At 41.2% G+C, this 12,556-nt stretch overlaps 1 long non-coding RNA gene across 1 annotated transcript; it reads right to left on the reverse strand.

Annotated features, from left to right (window-relative positions):
- Window positions 1–223: 223 nt before the first annotated feature.
- Window positions 224–3,356, reverse strand: LOC118360429 (uncharacterized). The gene is made up of 2 exons (XR_004820863.2): window positions 3,177–3,356; window positions 224–1,072 (listed from the first exon to the last, which is right to left on the reverse strand). It is a non-coding gene; the product is annotated as an uncharacterized LOC118360429 (long non-coding RNA).
- Between the last annotated feature and the right edge of the window lie 9,200 nt (window positions 3,357–12,556).

Consider the following 12,556-nt stretch of genomic DNA (forward strand, 5'->3'; position numbering starts at 1 on the left):
CTGTGCACGCTCCTCAAACAATAGCATGGTATTCTTTCACTGTAATAGCTCATTTGGACAGTGCAGTTAGATTAACAAGAATTTAAGCTTTCTGCCAATATCAGATATGTCTATGTCCTGAGAAATGTTCTTGTTACTTACAACCCTTATGCTAATCGCATTAGCCTACGTCCTGCAGGGAACCCACCGATCCTGAAGAAGTTTTTAAAGAAAGATGCCCTCCAAGAGTTTGATATGCCCTTTTAGATCAAAGCAGGTAAGTGATCCATCAAGGTTACCATTGAAAATATTCACAAGAACTATACAAATAATAATATTCAAACTCAATATGCAAAATGAGTTGTTAGAAATTGAGCAGAAGATTGGCAGGAAATCTATAAAAGAAAAAGAAACTCGACTGCTGTTTTTTTTCACACCATCAGATTGTTGTTCATTTCATTTCATTTATCTCGAGTTCTTGCTGATCAGTCCCGCTTGCGTGACCTTTTGTTTACTAAAAGAATGTAAACAAACGATCAGGATTTTCTCGTCTGGCAAAGGAAGTAAATTATTCAACATACTCATTAAGACATGGCCAACTGGATGATAAGTCTATGTCTAGTCAGTGCAACACAGTATGAAAACAGTCTACAGTTCTTTGTGGAACTTGAGGTGTGACATTGAGTTTCAAATCACATACCATTAGACAAACAATAGACACACGGAAGCAGCACTATCCATTTCACACAGTACGTGACGTTATTTGATCTGAGGATAGTGTGTTTGATAAGAAGAGGAGGCACCATTATGTTACAGTAGCTTCAGGAACCTCTTTATGAAGATAAACCGGATACCAGACATAGAGTGTTATGGGTACTCTAGTACTTCATTCTACTGTACACCATACTTGTGCTCTCCAGGCTTCATTGGAAAGATCACGCCCCAGATCCTGTTCTACCGACCCCACAGTGACCCCTGGGTCTTCTCCATGTCCCAGCTCAATCTCTGACGAGGAGACGGAGAGGGAGGCTGAAACAGCTGCTCAAGGCACTCAAGGACAAGTGGAAGGTCGGTGGGAACGGTGCCAAGAATCCTGGAATCAGATTGAGTTGTAATCAGATTGTTGTATCTGTAGACCATATATGTATGCATTATATGTAGGTAGACAGCTGCATTACTGTACTTAAACGACAGTTCACAACGCATTAGTCTAATCTTATAAATGTTATTATTGATTACATTTAATCAATGTTGTCTCACTTTTGGAATCATTGTATTAGGCTATTGTAGTGAATAGTGGCAGGCTAATCAAATCAAATTGTATTTGTCACATGCGCCGAATACAACAGGTGTAGACCATACAGTGAAATGCTTACTTACAAGCCCTGAACCAACAATGCAGTTTTAAGAAAATACAACAACAAAAAAGTAAGAGAAAAGACTAACAAATAATTAAAGAGCAGCAGTAAATAACAATAGCGGGGCTGTATACGGGGGGGGGTACCGGTTCAGAGTCAATGTGCGTGGGCACCGATATCGAGGTAATTGAGATAATATCTACATGTAGGTAGGGTTATTAAAGTGACTATGCATAGATAATAACAAAGAGTAGCAGCAGTGTAGAGGGGGAGGGGGGCAATGCAAATAGTCTGGGTAGCCATTTGATTAGATGTTCAGCTTAGGGGTAGAAACTGTTTAGAAGCCTCTTGTACTATGGAATTATATGTATCCAAGAGTTCATCCAAGCCACAAGTACACATGTGATTGTGACCTGGGCAATTCCACAGTGACAACATTGAGCTGACTCAAGATGTTTCACTTAAAATGTGTGTCAAACAAAAAAAACGTTTGATTTCAATGTTCAGCAAACCATACAACTCTATGCACAAGGACTACATCTAAAAGGTGCAGCCGTTTTTATCTCAATATCAAATATATCTGGGTAACAGTTAAGTACCTTACTGTCATTGTTATCAATTAAAAGTGTCAAAAAGACACAAAAATAACTCCCTAGCAAAGAGCCATTTCTAAAGCAAGAACTTAGCTAGGAGTGGTCTGAGTGGGAGGAAAAAAACTGAAAACTAGCTGTTATTGGCAGAAAGGTTTGGAACTCTCCAAACCTTTCTTCACCAGGCAGGCCAACACTCCATCCGACCAAAAAAAGGCTGACATTTCAGGCCGTCTTTTCAAAACGGCATTATTATCGTTTTCACAGTTTCACAGTATTATTCCAACCTCATAGTGTGGAGATGATATGTAAAACACAGAAAAAACACATTTTTGACTGCACTGGGCCTTTAACAATTTATACAAACGTTAAACAAAAATGCATTTACTAGAAGAACTGTGCAGATGCAACGTTTGGTAACAGACTTTTTTTTGGTCAAATCTCCCTCAGTTTTCATGTGACCACCATCTCTGAATTAACATTCAAAGCTGTCTGCAGAAAGAATGGGGTGTCAGCTGTGACATGATACTTTGAGTTAGAAAAATATATATTTCATTTATTAAACTACAGTAAGTGAAGTGGATTTACACCTAATTGCGGTACCAGAATGTCATCATGGGACCCTGATCTGTACTGCATAAACATGCATAAATATGGATCTCAATGTCATTCTCTTCATGGTGATGTATCCTAAATAGTCACACAAAGGTAGAAAAATGTAATATCCTCCTTTGCACATTTGAGTATTCTACACACGGGCTATTATTTTAATGCTTTGAGATTTCTGTTATGAAAAACGCTATAGAAGTTTAATACATTATTATTATTATTAATGAGCTCGGCCACCAAACAAGAGAACATTTGATCGGACCAGACCAAATTTAAAACAATCATAGACGTCTATGTTTCACAAGTCTGGACATCAAAGTACAGCACATTAGAGTTCAGTACAGTACAGCCCAGCACAGAACAATCGAGTAGAGTTCAGTACAGTACAGTATTATTTTCCATTAGCGCCGGCTGTTGGCAAATTATCCGGTTGCAGACTCATTTTCAGACAGCTACAATTTCCTCTACATATGAATGAGGCTAAAGTTTCAATTCGCCAGTCCGTCGAGCTCTCTCTCGCTAGAATGAATTATATGCATATTCGAGCGATCTATTGATAGGATAGGCGCCTGTCAGTTACAAAGCAAGCGATGACAGGAAAACGCAGCAGAGGAAGAGACGAAACCTCTGTTTTACTCACGCCGAAATCTGTCCAAAATTATCCCAATTAAGTTTCTATCGTTTCATTGTGGACCTAAACTTGTCACCTTGCCTTCCCGACCTTGGGGCAACAACTAAAATGGTTCGGGCGGAGACATGAGCATCTCGTCATTATATACAGTTCTCTGGTTATGTTCAAATGTAGTTACACAGAGGAGGGAGAGAGAGCACGATGCTCGTGAATGTGCACGTCCCATGTAATGTAAGTGGTAACGATCAGTCGAAATACACGGTTTCGCCTAATTATTGTTTTCTGACGCATTCATTTATTTTCTTTCGCGTGTTTCATATAGCCAGCCGTGCGGAGTCGTGGAGCATGTTAGGCTATTTACTGTGCGTTGATTGACAACTGAACAACACGTGTTGACTAGTTTATAAAAAGGTGTCTGAACTGATTGAATAAAGTCGACATCCTATATCCCTTTGCCATTTATAAATCATGCAACGGGGTTATACACTGAGCAGTGGCGATTTTAGCATGCAAATCATCGTGAGGCAAAATAATACAATAAAAAATGCATGCCAGCAAAGCCATTACACAACATTAAACAATACATTGATTTCACTATAACGGTGACAAACGGTGCCCACAAACTGTTAAGGTCTACATAAAGCTGACCCAATAGCAGAAACCCAACAGCAATCCCAACACCTTACCACTGCTACACCTGGCTATCACCGGAGCCTTGTCTGGCAGCCAAATAGTTAATTCAGCCTCATTTACTCCCTTTAAAAAAACATAGCTGATATGGCTGACTTGCTTTAACAAATGTGGTTTCTACCGACAGCAGATAAGAGGAAATCCATAATTTCAATTAAGACATTAATGAGCGAGCTAGGATGGAAGTAGTCAATATAACTATTTGTTCAGCACTTTTGAAATGTTCAGTGGCAGAATTCAGAACAGTATTCTCCCTGTACACCAAGTCAGAACCGTACGATAAATAAAGGGGTCATATAAGCAGACAATGAAAGCTCTTACAATATTTGATGATTACATTTATCTAAAAGGCTATAGGCTACATGTGGACCACCAAGTCAGAACAGTAGGTGAAATTAAGAGCTGAAAAGTGACCCAATTATTAGAGTGAGGTACATGGGCTACTGACAGCTTACTACACACCATGCACTTAGTATTACTTTCTTAGGTACAGTATACTGTACATATCTCCCTGGCATATTACATCATTTATGCAGCAGCATACAATACATTTTTGGACTCACCTTGTTGTGCTGTGCTCACTTGAACAGGAAGGTGGCGTGGCAGTCCTTCGTGGGCAAATTTTGTCATCAAAGTCTAGCATTTTCTGGAGTTATGGTGCTTTCAAGACAACTGGTAACTCTGGAAAAAAAACTAGGTTGAATCATGACGTCAGTGAGTTGGATGACTGTTCAAAACGTATTTTCCCAGACGGGAGCCCATTTTTTTTCCTCGAGTTCCCAGTTGTCTTGAACTCACTGACGTCAGATTTCCCAGTTCTGAGTTTCAAGTTGTTTTAAGCGTGGCAGAAGTCCTGCTGGATTGACAGCATGGGCAAAGTTGAATACTTATAATTTTAAGCTTGGAAAAGAGACCCTTAAACCCAGACTTGGGACCACACACCCACTCCACTGAACAGTAATGTAAAATGCTTAATAAATGCGACCATATTAGTCTAGTAGCAGGGATATGGACGACCGGTAGGCACGCTATCAGGACTTGCCAGAGAGCGGAAGAAGGTACACTACCGTTCAAAAGTTTGGGGTCACTTAGAAATGTCCTTGTTTTTGAAAGAAAAGCACACTTTTTGTCTATTAATTTAAAATCAGATTGATCAGAAATACAGTGTAGACATTGTTAATGTTGAAAAGACTATTATAGCTGGAAACAGCTAATTATTTTTATGGAATATCTACATAGGTGTACAGATGCCCATTATCAACAATCATCCCTCCTGTATTCCAATGGCATGTTGTGTTAGCTAATCCAAGTTGATCATTTTAATAGGATAATTGATCATTAGAAAACCCTTTTGCAATTATGTTAGCACAGCTGAAAACTGTTGTGCTGATTTTAAAGAAGCAATACAACTGGCCATCTTTAGACTAGTTGAGTATCTGGAGCATCAGCATTTGTGGGTTTGATTACAGGCTCAAAATGTCCAGAAACAAAGAACTTTCTTCTGAAACTCGTAAGTTTATTCTTGTTCTGAGAAATGAAGGCTATTCCATGCAGGAAATTGTTTAAAAAAACTGAAGATCTTGTACAACGTTGTGTACTACTCAATTCACAAAACAGCGCGAACTGGCTCCAACCAGAATAGAAAGAGGAGTGGGAGGCCCCGGTGCACAACTGAGCAAGAGGACAAGTACATTAGAGTGTTTAGTTTGAGAAACAGACACCTTACAAGTCCTCAACTGGCAGCTTCATTAAATAGTACCCGCAAAACACCAGTCTCAACGTCAACAGTGAAGAGGCGACTTCTAGGCAGAGTTGCAAAGAAAAAGCCATATCTCAGACTGGCCAATAAAAAGAAAAGAATAAGATAGGCAAAATAACACAGACACTGGACAGAGGAACTCTGCCTAGAAGGCCAGCATCCCGGAGTCGCCTCTTTACTGTTGACGTTGAGACTAGTGTTTTGCGGGTAATATTTAATGAAGCTGCCAGTTGCTAATGATTTACAGGCCTCCCTGAGTTTTAATTCAGCATGAGAATCTTCTTCTTTTTTTACTGCTTAAGATGGGGTTTGACGTGGTAGCAGACAGTGTTTCATCGCCATTTTGTATTTTGTTTGTGAAGAATTTCGTACCAGAACCCTTCTTACTGCAAGGTACCAGGGCATGCTTTTGGCTTGCTGCTTGGTTTGGGGTGTGAACTGTCTGCACTCTGCAGATGGTTGTTTTATGGACTTTCATGGTTTACAGTGTTTGTATGTTTGCTATCCTGAACCTCTTGAATCAATTGCTTGGATGTTTATTTATATGTTTGTATGTATATTCTGTGTTTCCTTGGCCATCTAGTTAATCTTAAAGTGATCGTTCAAATCCACTGTTTAGGCTGGGCATAGCAATTTCACCAGTTCCTTCCCATAGTATAACAGGGAAACACTAGCTAAGTAATAAGCTGTGCTGCTTATTGTTTTGTCAGATGTGAAATAATAAGAGAAAGGTCACGTCAATGGCTTTTCCAGATGTTAGTTTATGTTCATTAAGCAGTTAATTTTCCATCACTTGGCTAACGTTTCATCTTGTTCCCAAAGGATTGTGTAAGGGAGAGCCAGTCACGTACTGGACCAGCGACGATTAGTGAGGGGGAGGAGAAAAAGGAGCCATCGGCTGAGAAGCCCAAAACTTCTTCCACCACCTCCTCATCTGGCTTCTCCCTGGGCAGTCCCCAGGCCCAGCCCACTGCTGGGAGAATCTCTGGTGTTAATAATAGTCCTGTGTTCTGATGACTTGGGAATCCCAAGTGAAAGACAAATATTATATTTATTGATTGACTAGTGCGCTGAGTCATACGGTATCAGATATGTCCATCCACGGCGGCATGTCCTCGGTCCACTGCTCACTGGACCGGGAGGCTACCAGCTGATCCGAGGCCTGCTGGACAACAACCTGGGAGAGCCAATCGAGGAGTTAATTTGCGCATACAACCTACAGGACCCCAGTAACTATGTGAGTAAACACACACTCTACACTGTGGCCGACTGTCAATGAAAGACTATTAATTGACTAACAATGTTGAGAGGGATTCTTCCGAGTGACTCCATGTGTCCCCAGACAGTGTTGAGTGGTGACGTGTACACCAGCCTGTCCATCCTGGCGGATATGATGAACGTCAGTCTGGAGTTGCTGGACAGCCCCAAGGCCACTGGACAGAAACCATGCTCACTAGCCAGGTTGGTATTAACACCTCATTTTGACCACAGAGATATCAAGTGTTTGCTCTGTAGTTACTTTAGCAAATTACCAGGGTTGGGGACAAATCCTATTTATATTCAGTCAATTCAGGAAGTAAATGGACAGTCCAAATTGCAACGTTCCTCACTGAAGCGCTCTTCTCCTTCTCTGCAGGTTTGATTTCATAAAGTCCAAGCTGCTGTTTGAGAGTTTCTCTTAACGGTTCCAAGTCTGTGAATCTGGTGTCTCACTCCATCTTGGCATATGACACCCGTGACACCTGGCCTAACATGGATGCGGGCAGCAGTGCCAGGGGCAAGCACAATGTTTTCGACTGCATCCTGCAGCCAAGACAGGTGTCAATCGGGCCACCCTCCAGCTGGAGCTGCATTACAGGTATGTGACATGTCTGCAGATAACATTTCTCTGTGGTAACATGTATAAAGAAAATAACAGCAGTCTATGCATAGAGCCTCGTGAAACGCCAAATTCTAAATCTGTACCTGTATTGGCAAATGGGTCTTTCTATAATTTAGGGTACCCGTGAGGATTTCCTATACTGGACAACTTGTTACAATTATTGAAAAGTCATTGATAGTAATCTGCCACTTTTTTCATTTCATTATATTAAGATCTAAGGGGGAACGTAGCGATATTCAATACAATTCAAGAGTTGATTTAAAACTGTTTAACCGTTTCTCATGGTTGGTGTTTTGACGAACTAGTCCACAATCGTGTGACATAAAAACATAAATTTTCTGTCCTTGCATGTATGGCAGTGTAAGTTGTCATTATGTCATATACAGATGAAGTCAGAAGTTTACATACACATTAGCGAAATACATTTAAACTCCGTCTTTCACAATTCCTGACATTTAATCCGAGTAAAAATTCACTGTTTTAGACCTGTTAGGATCACCACTTTATTTTAAGAATGTGAAATGTAAGAATAATAGTAGAGAGAATGATTTATTTCAGCTTTTATTTATTTCATCACATTCCCAGTGGGTCAGAAGTTTACATACACTCCATTAGTATTTGGTAGCATTGCCTTTAAATTGTTTAACTTGGGTCAAACTTTTCGGGTAGAAGCTTCCACAAGCTTCCCACAATAAGTTGGGTGAATTTTGGCCCATTCCTCCTGACAGAGCTGGTGTAACTGAGTCAGGTTTGTAGGCCTCCTTGCTTGCACACGCTTCAGTTCTGCCCACAACTTTTCTATGGGATTGAGGTCAGGGCTTTGTGATGTCCACTCCAATACCTTGACTATGTTGTCCTTAAGCCATTTTGCCACAACTTTGGAAGTATGCTTGGGGTCATTGGAAGACCCATTTGCGACCAAGCTTTAACTTCCTGACTGATGTCTTGAGATGTTGCTTCAATATATCCACATCATTTTCTTTCCCCTGTCACGCCCTGACCTTAGAGATCCTTTTTATGTCTCTATTTTGGTTTGGTCAGGGTGTGAGTTGGGGTGGGCATTCTATGTTTTGTGTTATATGTTTTCTATTTCTTTGTATTTGGCCAGGTATGGTTCTCAATCAGGGACAGCTGTCTATCGTTGACTCTGATTGGGAACCATACTTAGGTGCCCTTTTTCCCAATTGTGTTTGTGGGTGTTTGTGGGAGGTTAACTTTGTTTAGGGTACTTAGCCTTTGAGCTTCACGGTTTGGTAGTGTTTATTGTTTTTTGTTTGGCGTCATTTTGATCATTAAAAGATCATGTACGCTCACCACGCTGCAACTTGGTCCTCTCCTTTCATCAACCGTGACATCCTCATGAAGCCATCTATTTTGTGAAGTGCACCAGTCCCTCCTGCAACAAAGCACCCCCACAACATGATGCTGCCACCCCCGTGCTTCACGGTTGGGAGGATGTTCTTCGGCTTGCAAGCCTCCCCCCTTTTCCTCCAAACATAACGATGGTCATTATGGCCAAACAGTTATATTTTTGTTTCATCAGACCAGGGGACATTTCTCCAAAAAGTATGGTCTTTGTCCCCATGCGCAGTTGCAAACCGTAGTCTGGCTTTTTTATGGCGGTTTTGGAGCAGTGGATTCTTCCTTGCTGAGCGGTCTGTCAGGTTATGTCGATACAGGATTAGTTTTACTGTGGATATAGATACTTTTGTACCTGTTTCCTCCAGCATCTTCACAAGGTCCTTTGCTGTTGTTCTGGGATTGATTTGCACTTTTTTCGAACCAAGGTACGTTCATCTCTAGCAGACAGAACGCGTCTCCTTCCTGAGGGGTATGATGGCTGCGTGGTCCCGAGGTGTTTATACTTGCGTACTATTGTTCGTACAGATGAACGTGGTACCTTCAGGCGTTTGGAAATTGCTCCCAAGGATGAACCAGACTTGTGGAGGTCTACAATTTTTTTTCTGAGGTCTTGGCTGATTTTTCTTTTGATTTTAGTGTAGTGTAACTACGTAACATTTCGAGTCTCCTTATGTTGCGTGGTGAAAACAGGTTTCATGGGCACACAAATCCCCCAAAATGTATGCCAGGGCACAAATAATAATAATAATAATCAATAACTTTACATATACAACTTCATCTGTTCATTTTAAAATTGTGAATAACTCAACACAGGTTAATGAGAAGGGTGTTTGAAAGGATGTAATAACTCTGCAATGTTGGGTTGTATTGGAGAGAGTCTCAGTCTTAAATCATTTTCCACACACAGTCTGTGTGGTTGCAAAGGGCATCAGTGTCTTAACAGCGCGATTTGCCAATGCAGGATACTCTGAGCGCAGCCCAATCCAGAAGTCTGGATTGGTGTTCATCTCTTACACTGAGAAAGTGTAACAGCGTCAGCACTAAGCAAACTTAGTTTTAGTTTTTTCTAAAGTGTTATATTTCCCACTGTAGATGTTGCGTATTACTCTACAGTAGAGCTATGTAAACACCATAATCAAGTTCACTTTAAGAGTTGTATGGGGAAGACTGCGACAGAGTTAAATCTTTATCACTTTCAAGTGTTATTTTTAACACCAGTTTAGAGGGGCTCATGTTAACTGAAAGTAGTGTACATTTAACACTTTCAGAGTTAAATATACACCATTGATTTAGCTGTGTGCTTAAAGGATGTCTAGTCCTAGGCCTATGTTGTTGTTTTCTGTAGGTGGAGTTGTGGGCCAATTTGCATATTCTTCTTAAGTACACATGTGGAACTGCATAAAAATCTTGATTTTTGTTTCAAACCATTTAGAAATGTTGATCCCAATGTCACATATAGACCCCATTATTTATCCAGTACCAGTCAAAAGTTTGGATACACGTACTCATTCAAGGGTTTTTCTTTATTTTTACTATTTTCTACATTGTAGTATAATAGTGAAGACATCAACTATGAAATGACACATATGGTATCATGTAGTATCCAAAAAGGTGTTAGACAAATAAAAAATAGTTTTTTTTACTTGAGATTCTTCAAAGTAGCCACCCTTTGCCTTGATGTCAGCTTTACACTCTAAAATGGCACCCTTTTCCCTATTAGCTAGGGCCTAGGGCTGTAATGATGGGCTCTGGCCAAAAGTAGTGAACTACATAAGGAATAAGGTGCCATTTTAGACATTACTCTCAAGGCCTCATGTAGACACAGGCACACACTTACTAATCATTCGCTTCTCCTCCCTCCTTATTTCTCTCCTGTCAGGTTCACTAGGGACTCTTCCTGTTTCACGATTGTCCTCAACAACCTGTGTGTGTTTCTCATCTTTGATTGGCTCCAGTTGGTTCGGGACTTCCTGCGCATGCACTTGAGCAGGGGTGGGTGGTCCACCTCACCAGCTCTGGCCCAGCGGCAGCAGTAACCCAGGCACCACGGGTGCCGTCATGCACTAGACAGTCAAGGGTGGCGTGTTCACCAAGAGGTCTACTGTGCCTGTCATGCAGGATCGGTACCCGGAGGTCAAGATCAACGTGGCGGGTGATAAGGAGCTACAACAGACACACACACACACACACTGTCATATGTCTCTGGGGGGTTTTCTTAATTAAAAAAATATATATATATTTTGAAAAGAACTGTAATTGGTCAAACTCTTAAACTCTCATTTTAATACATGTACAAAATTACCCTCTTTCCCTAAACATGATGGTCATGACATTTTGTACATGAAAGGGGAGGTTAACTTGGCCCCGCAGACAATCAATCTGAGATCGACTTACGTCTTTTGCTTTAACCTGTGTTGTACAACAGAGATGTTGATATTGTCAGGCGCACATCAAGATACAAGAATCATTTGAATTCTCTCATAATCATGATTTTTCTAGTTGTATTTTATGCTACAATGTCACCACTAGTTAATAGCATTCATTGTAATAATAGCCATAACGATTATATAATGTATAATACATGTTTTGCTGTTCCCCAGGCACTGAGTTTGTGGTGGTGAAGGATTCGTCTTGTCTGGACACCAATGCCATCATTCTGAAGGGCACCACTGTACTCCCCTATAAACCCTGTCTGCTTGACAGACCGTTCTCTGGCAGCCTGGCCGGCATCGATGCATCTGACCAATACTTTTCAGCACTGTCCTGAAACTGCTGGACTACTAACTCAATACAGAGCCCTTTGTCAATTTGAGTCCGTTTGTGTCACTATGGGTGTAAGTAACGTACAGTTAGAGGGCACAGAAGCTGTCGCAGAAGTGATCATGGAAAAGATGGGGTTGGGCCCTCTTTCCAACTCTATGGTATACACAAGGCTGTTTGAAGCTGTGTCATGTTTTGTGTCCTCCTTTCCATATCAAAGTGTTTTCCTGTCGGCTGGGCAGCGAGCAGCAGACTGCCTTGTCCATCATCGAACCGGTCAATGTGCAGGTGGAGCTGTGTGGCAGTCTCACCTACCAGAGCAGCTTTGGCCTCCTAGATGTCTTCAACATGGCGGACCTCCCACCACTACTGGAGGTCAGGGTTCTGTCAATGGTGGGGATTGCAGAAAGGCCATATAAAGCACCTGTTCATTTTCTGTTTCGACACATTTTGCCCCATTTCATGCCTACTGAACATCACAGGAAGGCCAAAAAGATCATCAAGGACAACAACCAACCCGAGCCACTGCCTGTTCATCCCGCTATCATCCAGAAGGCGAGGTCAGTACAGGTGCATCAAAGCTGGGGACCGAGAGACTGAAAAACAGCGTATATCTCAAGGCCATCAGACTGGTAAACAGCCATCACTAGCACAGAGTGTCACGATCGTCATAAGGAGCGGACCAAAATGCAGCGTGGTATGGGTTCATTATGATTTTTTTATTAAAGAAAGCACTGAACACTGAATACAAACTATACAAAACAATAAATGAATAACGACCGTGACGCAATAATGAGAACTGTGCTGCCACAAGCAACTAACAAAGACAATCACCCACAAACAAACAGTGAAACCCAGGCTAAGTATAATTCTCAATCAGAGACAACAAATGACACCTGCCTCTGATTGAGAACCATACTAGGCCGAAACATAGAA

Source organism: Oncorhynchus keta, chromosome 28 (genome assembly GCF_023373465.1).
Source record: "Oncorhynchus keta strain PuntledgeMale-10-30-2019 chromosome 28, Oket_V2, whole genome shotgun sequence".
NCBI lineage: Eukaryota > Metazoa > Chordata > Actinopteri > Salmoniformes > Salmonidae > Oncorhynchus > Oncorhynchus keta.